This window comes from Anabrus simplex, chromosome 1 (assembly GCF_040414725.1).
Source record: "Anabrus simplex isolate iqAnaSimp1 chromosome 1, ASM4041472v1, whole genome shotgun sequence".
Taxonomy (NCBI): Eukaryota; Metazoa; Arthropoda; class Insecta; order Orthoptera; family Tettigoniidae; genus Anabrus; species Anabrus simplex.
The window spans coordinates 1,457,495,288-1,457,519,194 of record NC_090265.1 but is presented as its reverse complement, the minus strand read 5'-3'; the positions used below and the strand labels follow the sequence as shown (position 1 = coordinate 1,457,519,194).

At 38.7% G+C, this 23,907-nt stretch overlaps 1 protein-coding gene across 1 annotated transcript in view; it reads right to left on the bottom strand.

Annotated features, from left to right (window-relative positions):
- Positions 1-22,785, bottom strand: part of LOC136879443 (hemocyte protein-glutamine gamma-glutamyltransferase) — a 279,634-nt gene extending 256,849 nt beyond the window's left edge. The window contains exon 1 of the mRNA XM_067153235.2: positions 22,676-22,785. The gene's annotated coding sequence lies outside the window, so the exon portion shown is untranslated. The remainder of the gene's footprint in view (positions 1-22,675) is intronic.
- Positions 22,786-23,907: the final 1,122 nt, after the last annotated feature.

Below are 23,907 nucleotides of genomic sequence, written 5' to 3'. Positions count from 1 at the left end.
TTACTTCAAATCCCGAGAGGTGAATCCCATATAGGTCAGAGAAGTTCACTGGTGTCTTCGAAGGCCTCTCTCTAAAATTCACGGTTCGAATCTTGGTCAATTTATGTCATAGTTTAGAAATGAAAATTAAACTCCTGTGATTTCAGTATGATGCAAAAGACTCGCTCTCGTAGTTAAAGACCACAAGACTTACAGAAATACGTCCACTCAAATATCTAAGGTAACTTAATTGTTGGCCAAGATCCATTTCGGTGAGATATGATGTTTAGAGTGAACTGCCTTTTCGCATGGGCAAAGGCAAGTTAGTTCCTTTCAATATCCTATCTCGGTCTTATCCTTGGCTTTGACGATATGAGAGCGAGTGAAGAACGCTTATAATGCCATTCGTTATGCAGCTAGTTCTTGTTATGAATGATCTGAAAGTGCCTTTCATACATTTCAGTGAGTTAGGCAGTCTGATAGATTATAGCTCCTTCTGTCTCAGAGGACGAAAGCAACTGGAAACTATCCCAATTTCCGCACTTCGCCTCTTTAGTAATGACTAGGCTGTCTATTAGAGATGATGGTGGAGCTCTTTGGAAACCAAAAAGTCCTTGGGCCGAGGATCCACCACACATGCATTACATCTCTAAACTATCTTGGATTCACAAGTAATCACTACGTCTCTTCTGAACGAGACCAGAAATCTGAAAAAATATTAGAATCAGTGTTGAACAGGGTGATGAAATTAGAACGTATAATGTTTCATACCCCCTACATGAAGCGGTACAAACACTTTCCTTCACATTCGCAAATCGTAAACTGATGAGGGGGTGAGAAATAAATGGCCTTACTTTAAAGTCATATGTCTACATACTCTTTAAGTGTGACCTTGCCACAGAGAGAAGAGCTCTTGGAGATAGAATTGGATGTGATGGTGTTAGATACGGTCTTCATTCCGGCCTTGGGGGTGTGTTAGCGGGCTTAATATTCCCCCTTTCACTTATCTACGTTCTCTGCTTCGACCAATAACTTGGGCTTAGGAAACATCTTACTCTACTGAATATACCTCGAGAGACATGCATGTATTATATTGCTAATTCACTGACAATGTGAGCCTAGCAAGGCAGGAAGGGAATGGAATATGCTCCAGCAGACTGACGAGCAAGTTCCGTTAGTATGAAGGAAATAAATGCGGTATTTGCTACCTTACCACGTTCTGTGAATAATGAGAGATTTATATGAGAATTATAGTCTTCGCTTCATTGAATACAGGAATTCCACCGAATTACGTCCCAACTCGCATGCTGTTTTCTAGTCATAGGTTATCGTACATTTTACCTAATTTTAGACAACTGAAATTTACCAGAGTCAGATTATGACTACTGAATTTTATCCATACTGACTAATTATGACATTAAATACAATAATCCTGCGTAAGAATCCTGTGTGTGGGTTTCCTCCTTTCATTTTACGCTTTTTTTTCACTCAGATTCTACAATCATACCTTCGTTGAAGTCTCAGGATATTTTTCTCATTTCTAACCACCCGCTACGGTAGCTGACTCCACAGTTATTGTAGTTAGGGGTAACGAAAATATTGTATACTAGCAAATATACCCGTGCTTCGCTACGGTAGTTTACATTGCATTCGAATATGGAAGTAAATACTCTACATGCAGTAAATATGATTGTTTTAAAATTGCATGTCTCTTAGCGTTATCCGAGAAACAGCCTGGGCAGGTTCCCATACGTTGTTTCCAATGTAAAGTGTTTGTTACGGATTTGTGATGATAACGGCAGGCTCACTTGCCTACTGCCATTCACAATCGAGTTGGGAAGTTTGCATTATAATTTCAGGCCCCATTGCCTACTGCGCGGTCACAATCGATTTGGGGAGTATTCGTTAAAATGGCAGGCCCCTATCCCACTTCCAGACAGATTAAAGTTGAGGAGTTTTTTATTATAAAAGCAGGCAACTTCCCTACTATCAGTCGAAATTGAGTTGTGCAGTTATCACTATAATGATAGGCCCCTTTTTCTACTGCCGGCCAGCTTTCTGCCAGTCACACAAATTTGGTGAGTTTCCATCAAAATAGCAGGCCACTATGCCTAATGCCAGTCACATTTTAGATGGGTACATTTGTTTATAATGGCGGGCACCCTTGCCTGCAGCCAAACACAATCGGGTAGCGGAGTTTTGAACAAAACTGCATGCTCCCTTGCCTTCCCCAAGTCAAATCGAGAAGTGAATTATTCATTATAATGGTAGGCCTTCCTTACTAATGCCAGTTACACAGGAGTTGGTGAAGGACCCCATTCCTACTGCCAGTCAAAGTCGGTGTAGGGAGTCCTGATTACAATAGCCGACAGACACTTTCTCGGTCACTATAAATCGATATCAGTAAATATATATAGATCGACATACGAAAGTATATGCTTGTTTACAATATTTCAGACCTTCATTTACAGATTCACTGGGGCTAAACGGTACGTCATATCGACAAAGGATTGTACTATATGACGCCGAATTTAGCGGCCTAAATGGCTGGTTCTATGGTGTCTCATATATTCATGGGTCAGACTGAGTTAGAAATGTTGAATAGGGTAAAATTTGTGTAAGATTATCTCACATTGCATTGCTTTCCGGATAATTATGTAACAGCTACATACATAGCATTTGGCTCACATATGGCTACCTGGTGGACTAATTTTCGTGTAGAGTTTGATGTTTCTATCTTTCCTATAAGTGATTGAAGGTATGAATTAAGCATCTGAAGGGCCCAAATTTACTTAACATCGAGAAACAGAGAAAAATCGAACGTAAAAGGGATACAGGTACGAGAATATGTCATAAGATTGTAGATCATTCCAAATTGAAAGGAGTTTGTGCCATTCGTTATGTGATAAGACTTCCCGAAGGTCTGCACCATCATTGAAATTGCCTCCATATTTTGATATTCTTCGGGGATAAAAGTAAAGAATTTAAATATTTTGGAAGTTTTCCGTCCGTTACAGGCTAAAACGTATAATTTCGCCAAATTTCAATTTTCTTTTTCGTCTGGCAGATTATGCCGCAATCTGAATTTGGGCGAGGAGGGTAAAAATTATCAGGAAAGTAAACCCAAAAAAATGTGCAGATGGTCATTATTATCCTTTTAAACGGGTAGCTGTACGAAAATTTTGCCAAAATAATCAATGTACAGGCACACAGTCGTTACGATTTTATTTGTATAGATAGATAAGGAATCTGCTCCAGGTACAACACTTATGGGCTACGTCCGCTGGACTTAACCTGCAAAACCGACCGTTCGTGATATCTCCCTTATTAATCCTCCTGTCGAAACAATTAACATGAAAAAAGTTTTAGACGTGGATTTCCATAAAGTTTGGTCGATTTCCTGTCAGGTTTGTCTTGTAATGTATATATTGTGGAGGAGTAAAAAAAACACCATTTCAGTTCCATATAAACCGCCAGTCCATTCATGGAACATGAAATGCCATTGACTTTTAAATCCTACCTTTGGACAGGTGGATGCTAAATATAAAGTTTGGTTCAAATATCTTCAGTAGTTTTCAGGTTGTAAGAAATACGCTATACATGCACCTGCTCTTGAGTTAAGTCCGGTGGAACTTGTACCTAAAAATGGTCCGTTAATGATATCTCTCTTACTAATCCTCGTATCGAAATGATGCACATGAGAAAAAAAGTTCAGAAATTAATTTCCATTAAGGCGGGTGGATTTCCATTAGGTTTGGTTGTGTATATTTTGTGGGAGTGCAAAGTCAGAGTTTTGGTTTCATATAAACCCCCAGTCAGTTCAGAGATTTAGAAACAATACTTGCCCCAAAACCTATCCAAGTATAGGTGGATTATTAATATCAAGTTTGCTGAAAAATATCCAGTAGTTCCCAAGTTATAGACAAACAGACAAACAGACAAACAAACAAACATACACCGAAACTAAAAATAGGCGGATGGTCATTATTATACCTGAAGCGGATAACTGTACGGAAATTTCGCCAAAACAGTCAATGTCCAGACACACTCTAGAAGTGCAGACTTTTATTACTGCTTTGAAACTGTACGACATATCTACAAACGGACTTCACCATCAGACGACTATTTCAGTGTTCTGTAGGCTATGGTCAGACCTATGACACATTCTCGTATCACTTACATTTATGGGTTAGATTGAGTTACACTCATTGTATGGGGTGAAATTTTGTACAGTTTTCACGCATTACTTTTCATTTTTGATACTCATGTGACAGCTAGAATCATACAATTCCGCTATCAAATGGCCACTCGCCATGTCAATGCGCGTGCCGAATGTCATGATTCTTTCTTTCCTATACGTGTGCCAGATGATAACATATACGTGTGAAAGTACAAAATTAACTTGAAATCGAGAAATACAGCTCTATTTAACGTATAAGGGATAGAAATACGACAAAAAGTCATAGGACCAAAATTGTAGATCTCTCCAAAATGAAACCCGATTGTACTTCCTGATTTGTGATACGACTTACCGATTAGCCACCAAATATTTCTAAACGAAGGTCTGCATCCGTATTTCGAGATTTTCTAGAGCCATAATGCAGAAAATAGTAAATTTCTCCGTCATTTGAAGAGTAAGGTATATTATTAACATAACGAATGTTGTTTATAATGAAGAGTCGTTTCACATACGGTCCACGGAGTTTACAGAAAATCAATAGTATAAGAGAAAATGGAGAAAACTGGGAGGGAAACCGTTCTGTCCTATGAACCCCCCGTATATTCAAAGATTTTGAAATGATATGCATATCAAAACCTTTCTCGGTATGAGTATACTCTCAAAATGAAGTTTGGTTGAGATCTATCCAGCCGTTTCGCCGTGATGGTGGAACAAACGGACAAACAGACAAACAGACAAACAGACACGAAAAATAAAAACCACGGATTTGGTCTTGAGTTGACCTAAAACGGGTAAATATCTGAAAAATTGGCAAAACAAATGAAATTACAGACAGCGGACACCCTACAACTTTATTTACATAGATGGATTCGGGAGACTGGTGAATTCTAATAACCCAAAGATCATCCTCGAAGAAATATTCTAGGGGCACGTAATTTCTACCTGAGATATTTGGTAGGTTAGTACATTTCCCATATAGAGGCTACTTTTCTTTTAATTCTAAGACAAATGTTTAATTAATGCATACTGGAAGATAGTGGGCTATTGAGAAATGCCCACCATAGTTTACGCAAATATAAGCAGGACTCGTAAATACACGCCAGTGTTAAAATGAGATATATTAAGCAAATTGATAGAAATAAGAATATTAGATGTAATAATATTTTCTCATGCAGTAAAAATGCGCTATAATGATACATAATTGTCCCTTGGTTCCAAAATATCCAGCACATTCATACAACCTCACCACATGGATCCAGTACGAGATAAGATAGGATCTTCTTCCCTGTTTCCCACCTGGAAGGCTTTTGACCAATACGGAGAAGGTACTGTCTTCAAAAAGCGGAAAATCTCAAGCATAAAGCAGTGATTCTAATGAGTTATGGTAGGGCAGGTTCCAAACAGTTCCAAAGTTTTGATAATTTGATTCGAACGGTAAATTTTAAACTCCTCAGAAGGTTGACGTGTAACTTACAAAACACGCGGAAGGAGCGTTCCCGTATAGGTGAATAAACGATGTTTGGGAGCCTCCTCATCAAACACAAGACAAAAGATTTTCGAATTTATAATTGGAGGTTAATGAAACCCACTTCAGTGGTGCAGAATAACAACATACGACATGTATGTGGAATTTATGAACGATGGTCTCAATTCATGTAACTACAATGTTCAGATATACAACCTCCTGAGGCCCAGACCATTTTTCATTTGGTCAAATCTCATAAAAGTGTTTACTTCCCTAACAGTGCCTTGGTGGGAGATAGTGAAGTGAGAAGCATACCACACCAAGGTCAATGAATTTCCGAAAATTGGTAACACAAACTTTTGCTAAATTTTTATTTATTTAATTATTTAAATACAAATATAAATAAATGATCCATATTTGAACGGTGTGCTTTTAAAAGGACGCCAGGCCTCAGGAGGAACTCTAAAGAATAAATAATAATTTACTAAGAAAGGTATGTCCTGTTTTCTTACACTAAGTCATGGTAAAACATATTGCTAGTACGGGCATTTACATTTCCTGATTACCACGAACTTCACAGAAAATACAAAATCAAGAACGGGATGTGGTCGTACGTCCTGATGTGTCGGTGAAATACGGGAACCATCGCTTCCGTATATTTACGAGATTACAAGTAATACAGGGAGTTATTTGAAATCTATGCTTATGCATTTACCGTCAGTAAATCCAAGCAGTCAGGATCCTGCAACTGAGGAGAATTCGCGAACTGAAAGGTGAGTATATTTTGGACATATTGCAATTGTAAAACAACAATATTAATACAAACTATTTTCTATGCTCGTCATTACAGGAGATGCTTGAAATATCTCCCGTGATAGAAGAAGCAAGAAAAGTGTGTTTATTTTTAAATAATGTCTTCTAATTTATGAACTGTAGGTGAGTTATTTCATACGGTTGCAAAGGCATATTCTTTTCTTGTTTTGTTCTCCATGCTGTTGTAGAAATTTGCAATTCGAGGCCCTCTTTCAATTACTAGGAGAAATTTTCGACAGAACCCTTCGTCATCTCTTAGCAGAGATCTATTTCTAGAATATTTTTGTTGCTATAATAACCTCCATTGCATAGGGTTTTAATTAATATTATAATTATTAAAGTGTCAGTTACAGTTCCGAACGGAGTTGGCGTGCGTGTTAAGGCGCTTCGGCTATGGAGCCAAACTCGGCATTCGGGAGACGAGTGGGGTTAGAGCCCCACTGCTGGATGTCCTAAGAATGAATGATCTTCTGTCCTTTACCATTTTCCCTTCTAGGCAAATGTGACGGAAGTTCCAATTCATAGGGCACAACCGATTCCTTACACAATTATTTCATTCACCATCGATCACTTCATCTTAAATAGCTCCTCAAATGAGGTTGGCGTTCGGAAGGGAATTTGGTCGTAACAAAATGCGTCCGAACGCATCCCCAACCCCGTATCAGAAAATGGAACTAAGAAGTTGACATACAGACGTAGCAGGTACGGTGACACCATCGCCTGTTGAGGGTTGGATCTGCTTCGTGATTATGGTTTTACCGTCTCACATAAAGCTTGAATCTTGTATTTACACTTACTATTTATATAACTCAAAGTATTCAAGTTAATCCTTTTCAATATAATTCAAATTGAACTTATATGGTAGGGGGACCTATATCTGGACGATTCAGATGCTTTTTGATATGGCGCATAGCAGTGAATATTTCTACCACTAAAATATATATATACAGTTTCATGTCATATGCTTTACTGATTAATAAACTTTATATGATATTACATACATAAAAACAATATTTTAAACATTAATTGAAAACGTCCAATAATTGTAACAGATGCGTTTAAATCCGTACATCACTGAAGCATAGTGTGCCATTTCCCGGACATCATATTTTTGCAGTTTACGACGGTTTCGTTGCCCACTATTCAACTTAACACATGCACGGTACAATACTACTATTTACGTTTCATATTGTTCTAAACCGTTCCTACACATACTTCGTGAAACCATAGTTGGCACAGATCGCACTGAATCCATGATCCCATTCGTACAGAAACGTCACTGAAATAATCAAAACCTCAAAGCCACATAAACATGTATTGTCTATATCATTTTTTTTAATTTTTTAGGACGGGGTTCATTTAGAGTCTCATTTTCCCTCTATTTTGGACACCCCTCTATAACCGAAACTGGTCAGCCCTGAGGGTCATATGAAGTCTGTCCTGTTAAAAGTGCAAAATTTCCTGATATGGGTACCTGATAAGGGTTCAGTCTTCATGAACACAATACACACTGGACAGAGAAATAGCTTGAGAGGGTAGGTTTTCCTTGTAACTGTATTTTCCTCATTCCACCTGGTATACCAATAAGGAGCAAGTGAAAGAAGTCGCGTGGTTGCGGGGTAAGAGGTGCGAGGGTTAAACATTGCTGTCACGCATATGCCTATCTCAGGTCTGAAGGCCTGACAATAAACACCCGTTCTGTTCGTGGTCACTCACTATTCGAGTAAAGCGACCCTCTAACATTTGGCTCAATCAATCAAGAAATTCGTGATCAAATTAAAGACAGAGACTCAGCCTATAGTTACTATGTGAAACATCCAGCACAGGAAAATCTTGAGAATTATAAAAGACTCCGAAATAAAACCACGCAGATGATAAGAAACGCTAAAATACGCTATTCGTACGAAATTTTAAATACACATGACTCTGCTGTTGTATGGAAGACTCCGCGATATGGGTCTAAATAAAACGAAGAAAGAGGACAGTAACTGTAATGTACCTTTGGACGGTCTAAATAATAAATATTTCAGCTCAAGAAACGTCCGGACGAACGGAAATGCAAAGAGAGCCACTATTGACAGAATATCTTCAAAGGGAAAGCATGGTGGTGAATCATTCTACTTCTCTCACGTGACTCCAGGTGCTGTAAAGAGCGCCCTCAGTGACATAAAATCAAGGTCTACTGGACAAAACGGAATAAACCTGTCCCTTTTAAAAATTCTAGACACCATTCTTCCTAAAATAATGCACATTATTAACACCTCTCTTATGACGGGAATCTTTCCTGAGAACTAGAAAAATGCCATCATCCGACCTATGCCGAAAAATAGTACCCCCACAACCCTTGACGATTACCGCCCTATTAGTATCCTCCCTGTACTAGGAAAAGTACTGGAGAAACTAGTACACAAACAAATGACAGGCTATCTCTTACATCATAAGTTAATCGACAGATATCAATCAGGGTTTAGATCGAACTACAGTACCAACACAGCATTAGTAAAAGTAACTAACGACATTCATGTAGTAATGGATAACGGAAAAATGACAATTTTTATTCTTCTCGACCTTACAAAGGCATTTGACTCCGTAGATAAATACATTCTACTGGCCAAATTAGAAATGATGAAGTTTTCTAATAATGTGTTATACTGGGTACGTTCCTATCTGAGTGGACGTAAACAATGTATGTCAATGGGAGACAATATGTCTAGATGGCGAAATACTGAGATGGGGGTAGCATAGGGTAGGGTGTTTTCACCACTTCTGTTCACCCTATACATGAATGACCTATCAGAAAAACTGAAGAACTGTAAATATCACTTATACGTAGACGACATCCAATTGTATATTCACACCAAGCCGAATGACATACAAGAAGCAACCATGCAATTAAACGAAGACTTATTTAACATTAACGAATGGACTAGTAGCCACTGCCTGAAGGTAAACCCATTAAAATCGCAAGCCATCATAATAGGATCTAAAAAGGCGCATGCCAAGTTTATCAATATACCGGTTATCAAGATCAATGAAACACCTATAACACCGAAAGACTCCGTTAAGAACCTTTGAATAATTTTTAATAAGTGTTTAATTTGGTAAGAGCACATAATAAAAATTTGTCAACGTGTATTCGGTTCATTACACTCAGTGTACAAACTGAGGGACTTTCTGCCTGTCAAAACAAGAAAACTGCTCGTTCAAGTGACTAATACTACCAATATTTCATTATGGTGATGTAGTCTATAATAACATAAGTTAATATCTTGATTTAACCCATGTGCTACTTGTTAAGAAACTCGTTCATGATTTATGATTTCTCTCTTATCCGTACCGAGTAAAAATTATTCAATTTTTGACGTATTTCTTCAGAAATCTTCAAAACCACTTGCCATACAGAGTGTTTGAAAATTTCCCTTATAAACTTATAGGGCTTGTATAGGCGCCTAAAGATATAACGTTTTGAGGTGGAACCCTGTCCGAAAATGTACCATTTCCGTGGGATATACAAAACTTCAAATCGGATGATTAAATCTTCCGCTTCTACTGAGTGTAAGAGCAATTCCTGTCTGACATTTGAAGAAGAGAAAAACATCCCGCTCTCTGCAGCCCTGAATATGATTTTCCGTGATTCCCCATTTTCACAGCTGTCAAAAGTGGGGCTGTACCTTAATATTAAGGCCACGAACTCTTCTACCTATTATCTAACCCATCGTCGCCATATGACCTATCTGTGTCGGCACAACGTAAAACAAAGGAAACAAAAAGGGAGAGATTGCTAATGTTATATACTCTGGAAAAAAATGTAAATGTGACAAAAGAAATAAGTTTGTTCAATATTTCCTTGACAATGGACATTGCCACCTAATTAGTAAATGCTGAGGTATTTAAAAAACACGAATTGTTAGCATGACAGTACGAATAACTTTATTTGTGGTTTCCTTAATATTGGATATTATTAACAAATTAGTGAATGTTGGGATACTTACGAGAATAAATTGTAAAGGTATTCATGTTGTCAGGATAACAATTTGTTCTTCGTAAATAACTCAACATTTACTAATTTAGCAACAATGACCATTGCTAAGGAAAATACATATAAACCTATTCATATTGTCAGTTAACAATTTCTTCTTAGTATACATTATATCCCATCATCCACTAATTTGTCAACAATGTCCATGCTAAGGAAATAAACATATTCACGTTGTAACATGGAAGTGGAGCGGTAACAGTTTATGCGAAAAAACTCGAAGAAAGTAAAGGCATGCGAACACCTTGTCGGCTTAGGCTGCGTAAACCATTAAGTATACCCATAAACTACATGTGTAAGAAGTATAGAGCAGAAAAGTATATAAAAGTGTATGGAGGACCGATATAAGTTTACCTATCTTTAAATATTCACTGACAATGGCCGTTTTTATATTCTTGCGCTGTGTACGGGAAGAGAATGACTGATTTTCAGCTGGACGCTGCCTAAACCGTTCAACATATCCACAGACTGTATAGGCAAGTATTGCAGGGCATACAAAGTTCTAAAAAAGAACCCAAGAAACCACATGCCTGCAATATCTTTAAAAGGTCACTCACAATAACAGTTCTTTCTATTTGTTAAGGGTAGAAACCCTAGACTACGTACCGGAAGAGCATTCCTCAAATTCAGTTTAACGCTTGTTAAACCGTTAACGATATCTTCAAACTATGTGTTAAAGGTGCTCAAATATGACAGCCTTGTGTCATTAGATTTATTAGCGCGTAAAATAACTCCTCCGAGGAAAAATTTCAGCATCTCAGCGTCTCCGAAAACCGTGTAAGTAGTTAGTGCGACGTAAAATGAATAACTTATAACCAAGTAGTTGCATATTTCCACGTCTTCGCCCATGGTAAACTAATTCGTTTCCAAATCTGTTTTTAAACAACGATAAGGGCAGAATCATTGTTTTCATACAGGTTGAAAGGAGGACAGAATCTAAAATTAATAAACTGCAAATAATAGAATTTCAAATTCCATATTTTCGGAAATATAAAAATTCGCTGTTGATTGACAAATAAACAGGCACAACATCAATCAGCGCTGGAAGTATTATCTCCCAGATGGCTTCATATAATCTCTGACAGTAAATATTTACCCAAGATCTATTCAAATACATTTCATTGCAATAGCTAAAACTGATTCACTTTTCTGTTCTACTTAGTGACATTTTTACGAAACTGAAGAGGCAGAATTGCTTGGATTCGCAAAACCTGGTCGACATGGGTGGATCTGCAAGTGAAAGAAAGAAAATGAATGTTTTTTAGAAAATGTCAAACGATTAAGAGAAGCATATGAGCCAAAATTATTGAGAACACTCGTTCACTTATTGAACAGGACATTTTATATAATATTTTTCTACTTAAACATTACTTGAAGTAAAACAGCCAAATTTCGCAAAATTTAGGTCAGTAAACTGAAAACAAATGCTTAAACAGCTCTCTAAGAATTCCGAAATTTTAGTTGCAACGATGTCAGAGATACAGGGTAAAACCTGACAATTTTTTACAGTAGCAAGTTAGAGCACTCCAACTCCCAATATTCGGTGAAAATCAGAGTGAAAATTACTAGTACCATCACTGGAGATATATCATAATGTAGATAATACCAAAGGAATCGATCTATTAACATATTCACAGGTTGGTGAATTGATATAACAAGTTATCCTATTGTGTAATGACATTGTACAATGAATCTGAAAAGGGGTACGAGTAGACTGCTGGAACAATACCGATACAGATAACATTGATGTTTCTTTTGTTTAGTAAATTAGCTGGACTAACATTTACTAACCCACAATCGTTTGTGTCACATTCTGACTGGTATCTAGCGTGGTGTGAATGAAGTACACAGTGAAGTAACAAGCAGTTGTTGTGACGTGAAGGATGGCAGCGAAATGATTTGTGATAAGCCGCCATGTGCCGCTTTGCTAATCATGAATTCAAACCAATTTAATGTGTACACGAAAGAAATGTGCTGACTGTTGGTATAATTTCGCGCTTCAGTGATCAATGAACAGGAGCATTATTTCCATATCGCGGAGTTCACGTCAGCATGCAAAACGCTGTGATAAAAAAGGAAATATTAACACATTGTGATGTGATACGACACTTTGATGCACTGAAATGTAATCGCAGTTTTACGTCCTACTGCTGAGCTCCGGAGTTTGTATAAATTGAGATACCAAACCAAACCAAACCAAACCAAACCAAACCAAACCAAACCAAACCAAACCAAACCAAACCAAACCAAACCAAACCCCTTGGCGGAAGACCTCCGAAGGGCCTTGATCCATCAAGCGACCGCTAATCATCCCAAAGGCCTGCAAATTATGAGGTGTTATGTAATCGGTACGACGAATCCTCTCGGTCGTTATTCTTGGCTTTCTAGACCAGGACCGCTATCTCAACGTCAGATAGCTCCTCAATTATAATAGCGTAGGATGAGTGGACCTCGAACCGGCCCTGGCTGGTCCACAGCTGGCTGGGAATAGAACCCGGGTCCTGGGGGTAACAGGGAGGCACGCTACCTCTACACCACCGGTTTCTGGCACTGACTTTCAAAATAAACGAAATCTAATTTTATAATTTTCTTTCTCTCAATTAATGATGCATGTTAATTTTCCTTGTGGGACGTTTTAAAATTCTAACAGGCTGTAAGGTGGAACACGTATGTATGTCTGTCTCCTTTTTACGGCATATACCGGGTGTTCCTCCAGCCCGTTATATTTTACGAAGATACGCAACCCACCTAGCGGTGCTAGTCCTTCAAGTGTATATTGTTCCACTCGCTACCAACATGTCAGCAACGTAAAACGAGGCAGATTTGCACACGATTTTTTTTCAATTTGTTTTACGTCGCACCGACACAGGCAGGTCTTATGGCGATGATGGGACAGGAAGGAGCTAGAAGTGTGAAAGAAGCGGCCGTGGCATTTGCCTGGTGTGAAAATGGGAAAGCACGGAAAATCATCTTCAGGGCTGCCGACAGTGGGGTTCGAACCCACAATCTACCAAATAATGGAAACTGGCCGCACTTAAGCGACTGCAGCTATCGAGATCGGTAAATATGAGGTTTCGCTGTAACAGAGACGATATGCTATCTTCGTGCCACAAGCGTTCTATTTATTGCATGTCTTTATAATATATACACCACTAATACGAGCTAGTTAATAGGTTGTGTGAAGTGATTAGTTGTAGTAGAATTAAAAATGAAGGCTGTAAAACACGAATCGGGGATATGACAAATATATTGCATTGTGAGGTGACTTGCAATGCACTCCAAGCAGGCCTACGTCTTCTAAGAGCCAAACGCTGTATGGCAAGCAAGGATGAAATAGCAAATTTCCGGTCACCCGTGAGTGCTGACAGCGAATGGACGTTGAAGTCCAAGTTAAAACGATGATTTTCGTCTCATGTAGCGTCTAGCAATCATTCGTTAGTTTGTTTCCTCAATAGATCACAATGCTATAGGATTGTACATAGGAGGCATTGAGCTGTTAATTATATAAAAAAGAAAGAAAATTGTATCATAACCGATTTAACGGCAAATAATTAAGGAGAACAGGTGTAATTAGTCCCAAAGAAGAAATGGATTACAGCGAAATGTCAGCAAGGCCTGTGTGAATAGCATAATAATAAAGAAAAGCACATTGCAGGCCATGGAGGCCCTTGGCGAAGTGGAAGGTAAAGAAACGCTTTCCCTATCTGTAATCTCAGCAGTTGGTGGAGTAGAGTGGTTATCTTTACTCCCCTTCGCATTTGCCCACATGAATTAATCTGGTACTAATTTTAGGTGTAGGTTGAGTGAACCTCAGGGCCATATGCGCCTTGGAAAGTGGAAATCTCGCTTCTTAAAATGTTCGAACCGACACCCTTCCAGGAGGTCCGAGCACGCTTTTGTGTCCTGGGCCAGCGATTCTCTTTATTAACGCAATGGAAAATATAAACGAATTGAACGGGTCTTGTACGGGTCGTGGCCGTAAGTTTGGACGTAGAATCCCTACCACGTGACACGTCCATATGGGTTTGAAACCTTATTGTTCATTCCTTTAGTCTAAACAAATCAACACACCTTCATGAAAATGTCTATCATACTAGGGTAATCAGTATCCACATCCATTAGTTGCAAATAATATTCCACCATTGGGGCAGCTGATGTGCCTGGGTGGAACTTCAATAGCGCGGAACTCGCCTCACGACGTTTGGTCGTCTTCCATTTGGGACGACCTGGCGAGTTGGCCGTGCGCGTAGAGGCGCGCGGCTGTGAGCTTGCATCCGGGAGATAGTAGGTTCGAATCACACTATCGGCAGCCCTGAAGATGGTTTTCCGTGGTTTCCCATTTTCACACCAGGCAAATGCTGGGGCTGTACCTTAACTTAGGCCGAGGCCGCTTCCTTCCAACTCCTAGGCCTTTCCTATCCCATCGTCGCCATAAGACCTATCTGTGTCGGTGAGACGTAAAGCCCCTAGCAAAAAAAAAAAAAAAAAAAAAAAAAAAATTGGGACGCTCTCGATAAGCCTTCTGACGCTTGACACTGGTGATTTTGGACATTTAGGAATCCTGATGAGCAGATATATTCTGTCGAATACGCTCTCGATAATTTTGAAGCCACATATTGTGTATTTTTAGCGGTAGCGGAGCTAGGATCGGCCGATTTGGGATAAGGGGTTGGGGTTATAGTTACAAAATCATGGTAGAACACAACGTAGGTGCATGCCTGACTTTTCAAGATCACTGATATAAGAAAATTACAGATCTTCTGGTTCTACAATTATGTCTCTGAATGTGTATTTAGTTTATTCTCAATTTTTGTATATTTTTGTAAACGTTCCATTTGGTGGGGGGGTGGGTCCTCTAACCCCCACTACAAGCTTCGCCCCTAATTTTTAGAACATTTTGCGAAATAAGCTAATTTTTCACATTCCCATTTCCTCGAACGAAACTTTTCTCAAAACACTCCCTATTTTACTTCTTTTGCCTTATGTTTGCACAACTCACTTAGACGAATCAAATCACACCTCACACGACGTGGTACCCAGCCGGAGTTCAGAGCTTCACTAAATGTTAGCAGCACGTCACAGCGTTTTCAGTACCATTAGATTGTGGTGCTATTGCGTCACCCGACGGCCTATCATGATACTAGGTTCTTTCCCCTTTACCATGGAAAATTGAATTGTCATCGCGCGTGTTATCTAGAAATTATTTGACCTTTCAAACTTTCATGTTTTTGTAACGCTCACCGGCATAAGTACATTTCTTGAAGTCTGGACGTACACCCATATACGTATTCTAAGAACTGCGAGTGTTGAAATGGGAACATAAGCTATTAAAAATAATTGGCAATATCAGACCGTAGCAGTAGTTTCTTTGATTAGGACAAGTACCATAGTCTGGTTATGTAATTCTGCCCGTATTTTGTTCCGAAAAGTATTAGAGTCTTGCTATCTAATCTTAACTGAAAGTGACATGAAATTATATGGCATGATTTTATGGTGAATTAAACTGTGCAAAGGAAACTGGGTAAAAGAACCGGCTGTGGCCTATGAGTAGGAAGTGTACCGGCATTTGCCTGGAAGTGAAGCTTCAGAAAAAACATTCTCAGGGTAACCGACGGTGGGGTTCGAACACGTGATTACATAACTATATAGAAATGCTTTCCTTATTTACTTGTAATTACTCAAAGACGAATACACCTAGAAAATTAGTTTCATTTGAAAGGTTCTGGAGAAGAGCCGGTTTTCGCTTCGTCTTTGTCTACTACATCATTCAGCACAGCCTAGATGAAGTGTTGTACTCCATTCAGTACCTCCTTGTCTTGACAGGAACAATGTTTTCCAAACACTCTGTAGAGATGATATTGCCTAATTGTTTATAATAGCTTATCTGCTCCTGTTTCAATGCTCGCAATTCTTAGAATAAGTATATGAGCATAATATGATATCGTGATGCCGGAGTTTACCCGGAATACCAGGGCAAAGGAATAACGTACACATCTTGAACTTAATTTCCTCGAAATACCACGAATTCTTAAAAGTGTATTCGGGTTGTAAATCAAATTTAATACCGTGTTGTCTCCAGAACAATCATTCCTAATCACAGTACACCATTATCTCTCTATATGAAAATTAAATAATATCTGCATGTATACCTTTCGAAATGATGTCACGTTTAAACCACTGGGCAAAATTTCATGCTATTTTGTATAAGCTTCCTCAGCGGAATCTATCACGTGACTGAGTATATATCAATTTATTATTATTTAACAAGTTGCTTTATGTCGCACTGACACAGATAGTTCTTATGGCGACGTTGGGACAGGAAAGGGCTAGGAGTGGGAAGGAATCAGCTATGGCCTTAATTAAGGTACAGGTATTGCCTGATGTGAAAATGGGAAACCACGGAAAAGCATCTTCAGGGCTGCCTACAGTGGGATTCGAACCCACTATGTCCCGAATACTGGATACTGGCCGCACTTAAGTGACTGGTGATATCGAGCTCGGTAAATTCTGCTTCTTACTCTTCTTCTTCTGATTATTATTATTATTATTATTATTATTATTATTATTATTATTATTATTATTATTATTATTATTATTATTATTATTATTATTATTATTATTATTATTATTATTATTTGAAAGAAATTGTCGTTGTGCCTCGAAATAACGCTATGTGGCAATGTTGTCTGAGAAATGCTGACCCGCAGCACATGTGTAACTTAGAACAAAAATTCGTTGATGTCGTTCATGCAATACGGAACCTTAGATGACATAACTTCTCTGTTACCTATGGAACTATTTCCACACAGGCCAAATCGTATTATGAGCAGCCTCTGGCATTCTGAATACGTACCTCTACGAATAACATTCTTGAAGCAGTGTAAGTGCACAACAAGTACTTCCCCCGTTGCCTACCTCAGTCTGCACGATCTGCCATGACTTGTAAATAATACATTACACGCAGACTAACCGCCGCACGTTGAATTGAGACAGTCGCACATTTCAACTGACACTAACTCTTCGCAAATATCCGGATGAAAATGGCCCCCTCCGTTCTGAAAACGAAATATTTTGTTGCTGTAAAGTCTACTCCTCAACTCACTATGCGTTCTTACGTTACAGTTAGGGACATTTAAAGACGTGAGCCAATTTCTTGTTTAAGCGGTGTATTCACTTGTGAATTACTGTTGTGGCGAGCGAATTAATATACGAGCAAAGGCAATCTTCGTCGTACTTTCGTAAGCTTACTGCGCTGTATTTCCGATATAAAAACACGAATTTAAGAAAACAATGTATTTTAAATATTTTGTTACTTAAACAAAAACTTCGTTTAATAGAAGTTATATGACAGCCTTTTATCCGGAGTTAAACTGAGAAGTTGTTTGATTTGAGAGGCAGAGGATCCGGTCAAAACATTCCAGCAATATGTCTGAAGAAAACTCTAGGACAAATACGTAACACTCCAATATCTGCTTGGGTTACCTGAATAGGCAGCAGCCGTACTGAAATGTCAAGGTCTGGATGGCTCAGGCTTGACGTTTTTCGTTTTCTACAAGAAAAATGAAGTGTTGTTCTCAAAATCAGTCGATAATGTGCCATGATTTAAACTGTGGCAAACGAATTAATATACGAGCAAAGCAATCTTCGTCGTACTCTCGTAAGGCTTACTGCACTGTATTTCCGATATAATAACATGAATTTAAGAAAATAAGGTATTTTAAATATTTTGTTACTGAAATAAAAAAAAAGAAAAGAGCAAAGTACTGTAGTTTGCCAAATACAAAATCGTTTTACATTTTTACGAACATTCTGATTGATTCTACTCGTGATAATCGGAAGCGAATTTGACTTGAACTTGAAAACATAGTATTAGTATACAGTGCTTTCCTAAGGTTAGCATTTGAAATACACAAAGACACATATACTGTATATCTTGGCCTCATGGTCAGAATCACGGATTCAAACACCAATTCCCTGCTACTACGGTTAATGCCTTCTAGAATTTGTTAGCTCATAAATAATCCTCATAAAGCTCTTTTCACTTTATTCTGATTTCCACACCAATCTTCAGTTCACAGTAAAGCTGGGATTCGTACCCAGCGTATCAAGGAGAGCAGCCTGCTACAGTAATTGCCAGACCAAGGAGGTGGTCGTTTAGTTTGTATTACTTGATAGATGTTTAGATATACACATTTCTATTGCACCGTATGTGCCAATCTTATAAACGCTATAGATAGAGCGTGAGCTCAGATAAATGTTACACTTAAGCATTAATTCAGTAGATCTAGCACAGCCATGGAAACTTACGAAGTATATTTGTTTTTGCATCTACTGTTCAGTAGCAAGGGGAATTATGGTACGGTACATTAGAAGATATTTTATTTCCCTTACCATGCCAACCCGGTTCAGTCTGCTGTGATAAGAATCGGGGGCTTTGAAAATGAAGCAGCAATCCAGAAAGGAGTGAGGCAAGGCTGCATTTTATCTCTCCTCCATCTGTTCAATGCAAGGAGGAATTTGGAAAGGGAATCACAATTCAGTGAGAAGAAATCACAACCCTGAGATTTGCGGATGATATTGCTATTTTATCTGAGACTGCAGAAGATCTGGATAAATTGCTGAATGGTATGGTCAGAGGCTTGGAGAAGGAGTAGAAGAAAACAAATGCGCCCAAAACAAAATTAATAGAGTGTAGTCAAACGAAGTCAGGTGATACAGGAAATATTAGATTAGTAGATGAAGTTTTAAAGGAGATAGATGAATATTGTTACTTGGGTAGTAAGATAACTAATAGCAGAAGTATGGAGGACATCAAATGCAGACTAGCACAAGCAAGGAAGGCCTATCTTAAGAAAAGCAATTTGATAAATTCGAACATTAATATAGGAACTAGAAAGATGTTTTTGAGGACTTTCTTCTGAGGCGTGGCATTGTATGGAAGTGAAACACGGACAATAACGAGCTCAGAAGGAAAGAAAATGGAAGTTTTTTGAAATATGGTGTTACCCAAAGAATGCTGAAGGTGAGATGGATAGATGCGATCACGAATGAAAACATACTGAATCGAATTGGTGAGAGGAGATCGATTTGGATAAATTTGACGAGAAGACAAAGAATGGTGAGACGCGTTTTAAGACATCCATGACTTGTTCAGTTGGTTTTTGATGGAACTGTAGGTGGTAAGAACAGTAGGGGTAGACCAAGGTATGAATAAGAAAAGCAGATTAGAGGAGATGTAGGATTCAGTAGTTATGTAGAAATTAAAAGGTTAGCACAGGATAGGGTGACATTGAGAGCTGCATCAAACCAGTCCATGGACTGATGATTCAAATAACAACACCATGTTAGCACACTGAACAAGGAATTAAAAGGCTTGTAAGCCATGTTACTCATCACTAGTTTCTTACTAAGGAGCTGGGTTGGGTAGCTCAGACGGTAGAGTTCTGACCTTCTGAGTTCAAGTTGCTGGGTTCGATCCCGGTTCAGTCCGGTCGTATTTGAAGGTCCTTAAATGCATACGCCTCGTGTCTGTAGATTTACTGGCAGGTTAAAGAACTCCTACTGGACTAAATTCCGACACCTCGGCGTCTCCGTTAACTGTAAAATAGTTAATGGGGCATAAAACAAATAACATTATTAATCGAACTAAGGTGTCCGCGGTTCTAATCTCAATCGATGAATTTTGTTTTTTTAAAATGAGAAGCCACGCCCCTTTGTTTCGGATTTCAGGTAAAGCTGGAAAACTCCAAATAATGACCAACAGTTCCGTTAAAATATAGGATTGTTTGTTTGAAGAACGTTGTTACTAACTCCAATATTTCTACAATGATTGTAGTAACATGTTCATTGCCATTATCCACAACGCAAAGATCCTCTATTTAAAACAGGGATCGATAACTACTTGAAGTTCTACCCCACCTCAGTTATTAAGATGTAATATTCCAAAACGTGAAGCAAAGCAAAGGAAGGTCAACTGATCTCCGATGAATACCATGAATACCCCTGAGAGAGTGGATGACAAAGGCTTCCACAACTTATAATCCTGACTTGATGGGTGGTAGAATAGTTAGTTCTTTCCGGCGCCTCAGCCCTAGAAAATGATTTAGAAATAATTGCAGGTGTAGGGTGAGATTATATGTCTTCCATAAACTATAAGTTTCGTTTCTACATTACTCGACTTCGACTGAGCCAAACACGCCTACATATATTGACTCGGCTAAGCAACTCCCAATATATGTGGCATGCAAAGAATAATTCTCGCCCTGTAAGAAAAGGGTCTTGATACTGGTATAACATGCAGGCTCTAACCCATTATTACGAGTGAGATGGCCGCGTGGTTAGCGTCGCGTAGCTTCTATTTGGAAGATGGTGGGTTCGAATACCTCCGTCGGAAGCCCCGAAGATATATTTCTGTGGTTCCCCATTTTCACACAGCAAAATGCTGCAACTGTACCTTAAATAAGTCCACAGTCGCTACATTGCCAATCCTAGCCTTTTCCCTTCCTTTTGTTACCGAAAACATTCGATGTATTAGTGTGACTTCAAGCCACTAGAAGAATATTATTTGCTGTAATATAGCGGTAGTATATTATGACTTTTTACATTCATCTGTACAGAGAGTACTGTCTGTATGGTACAAGCATATACTGTAATTATATTTAAGCTTGTATTCGTAGAAAGTCTGTTCGAACCCCTCAATCGGTAGCCCTGAAGAAAGTTATTTGTGGTTACCATTTCCTTGTCAAGCGAGTAGAATTTATTGCCAGTACCTTCCTTACACTTCCTTATCCCGTCGCCTCCTAAAACCTATATAATAATAATAATAATAATAATAATAATAATAATAATAATAATAATAATAATAATAATAATAATAATAATAATAATAATAATAATAATAATGGCGCATGGCCTCCGGAAAAACCTGGTGCGAGTCTTTTTCTCGTAGACGGCCTATTAAGCGACATGAATATCTATGAAGATGAGGGCCGAATACACCACAATTAAGGTTAAAATCACCGAAGCGGCCGGGAATCGAAACCGGGACCCTGTGGACCAAAGGCCAGCACGCTAACCATTTAGCCATTGAGCCGGACACTAAGCATAAAGAGTTAAAGAGAATAGTGCGAGTATCCTCAGTTCCACATTTCTGAACTCCAGCATACCAGATGAGACCAGTGTGGTCAACCCAGTAGTTGAATGAATCACTGAATTGTGATGACGTAATGAATTCCTCTGCTTCTAAGTTAGGTAGCTCGCTTTGTCGACTACATATCATTGAACAATAGAGTTCAATTTTTGGTAAACTGACGCCTTTTACATTGAGCCTTGTAGCTTTCGAATGTGTTAGAAGCACATAATGTTATTGCTACTGACATCATCAATAACATAAGCTCCCTCTGCGGATGAACGCTACAGTGTCAGATTCCAGATTCTGAGATAGTGGCTTTGAACTTAGCAGACGTAGGCGGATAATTTTTGGACTAAAGAAAGTCCATTCTGCACTCCATGCCTTACGATGTCGGCAAGTGGAAGAACTCTGGTGACACATTTCGTGTTTTCTATTTTTTACAATTGGCTCAAATTCGCACCGACACAGATAGGTCTTATGGCGACGATGGGATAGGAAAGGTCTAGGAGAGAGAAAGAAGAGACTGTGGCATTAATTAAGGTACAGTTCCAGAATTTTTCAGGAGTAAAATTGGGAAACCACGAAGAACCATCTTTTGGCTGCCGACAGAGGGGCTCGAACCCACTATCTCTAGATTTCATGCTCACAACTGTACGCCCCTAACTGCGCGACCAACTCGCTCGGTCATTTGGTGTTTACTGAAAAACAACATTAATTAAAATACTCAACCACAGATGATCCAACAGATATCCAGTTAACTCTCCGATCTGGTGTAGAAAAACAGAACGTTAAAAATGACGCATAGGCAACCAAAATGACGTTACACAGAAGTGTCTGCACATGGTAGCTGGATTATTATTATTATTATTATTATTACAATCACTTATGTTGTGAACATTCTCTAAACATTCTCTAAACACTTTTCTCATATGAGTTCGTGTTCGCTGTTGACAAGTACCTACTTCAAACCATATTTGTAAGAAAACAATCCATTGACGTAAGAAGAAATTCCCGGAAAGTACAAGGAAGGGAAGCAAACAAGTGATGAGAGCTTCTGAATGACTGACTCACCTTGACTCGATCTTGAGATCTCCGCTGTGAAGTGGAAGGCTGTCTTCTCCGTCACTCGACCACACCGTTACTGTGCTGTTTGCGGTTATGTGCTGTAGTTTCATTCAAAGTTCTCCTCCCCACCTCCTGTTTCCTTGCAATTTCTCCGTACTTCCCCTCTCTTTATCTATTACATGTTTCATAATTATAAATATCGTGACCCATTTAATATAAAGTTACAGATAAATTTAATGTAAACAACGGAAGTTTACGTGCACTTTATCAGATAGTTTCCGAACATGTAGTTGACGTGGTTTCTTATTCTCATGAACACTCATTGGCCTCAATTAATCTAGTCCGTGGGATTTTTGGATATTCAACATGGAATGGAACATGGGTAATTTCTTTCATTCAATTGGTAGACAATTAGGTTTCTTCGAACTTCAGCTGCTTTTCTTACTGCAGCAACATACTACGTAGTATTACTTTAGTAAGTTTTGACAGATATCCCAGATGTCATTCCAATTTATCCGGAAAGTCTAAATTGATTTCTTCCTTTGTTTTTTCCTTTGTGTGCTTGTGAGTAAAGATGCGAATAACCATCTGTTCTTACTTAAACAGCGAAGGTAGCATGTGAACTTGGCAAGTATGGAGTGAGAAATATATAGAGCAGGGAGTAAACATAGAAAAATTCATCAGAGTACAGAATGAAGCATGAATTTTAGGTGTCTAAAAGCAAACCAAAGCAAAGAAAAGCAAAGCAAAGCAAAGTCATCTCCGTACAATCCATGAAGGCCTTTGGAGTGGTGGAAGGTAAAGGCTTCCACTGCTCGTAACCTCGGCAATTGATGGAGTAGAGTGGTTAGCTCTATGCCCGGCCGCCTTTGCACCCAGGAATTAACCTGGTACTCATTTTTGGTGTATTCTATGTGAAACTCAGGGCCATATGTACCTCCGCAAGTGGAAATCTCGTTTCTCAAATTTTACGACTTCCTGACGGGGATTCGAACCCAAGTCCTACCGCACGAACCAAGCACGCCTTTACCCGCCTCGGCCAGGCAGCCCCTAAAAGGAAACCAAGTGAGAAATTTGTAAGAGAACTGAATAGCCTATATTAAGTCCGGTAGGAAATTATTTTTGAATAAAAATGCTATTATATTTCCCTTTGGAAAAATCGATCATGAATATGTTTCTCAAAAAAATGTGAAACGCGCTGTTACCTAGCAACCATGTAGGTTGCGATGTGAAGTTTT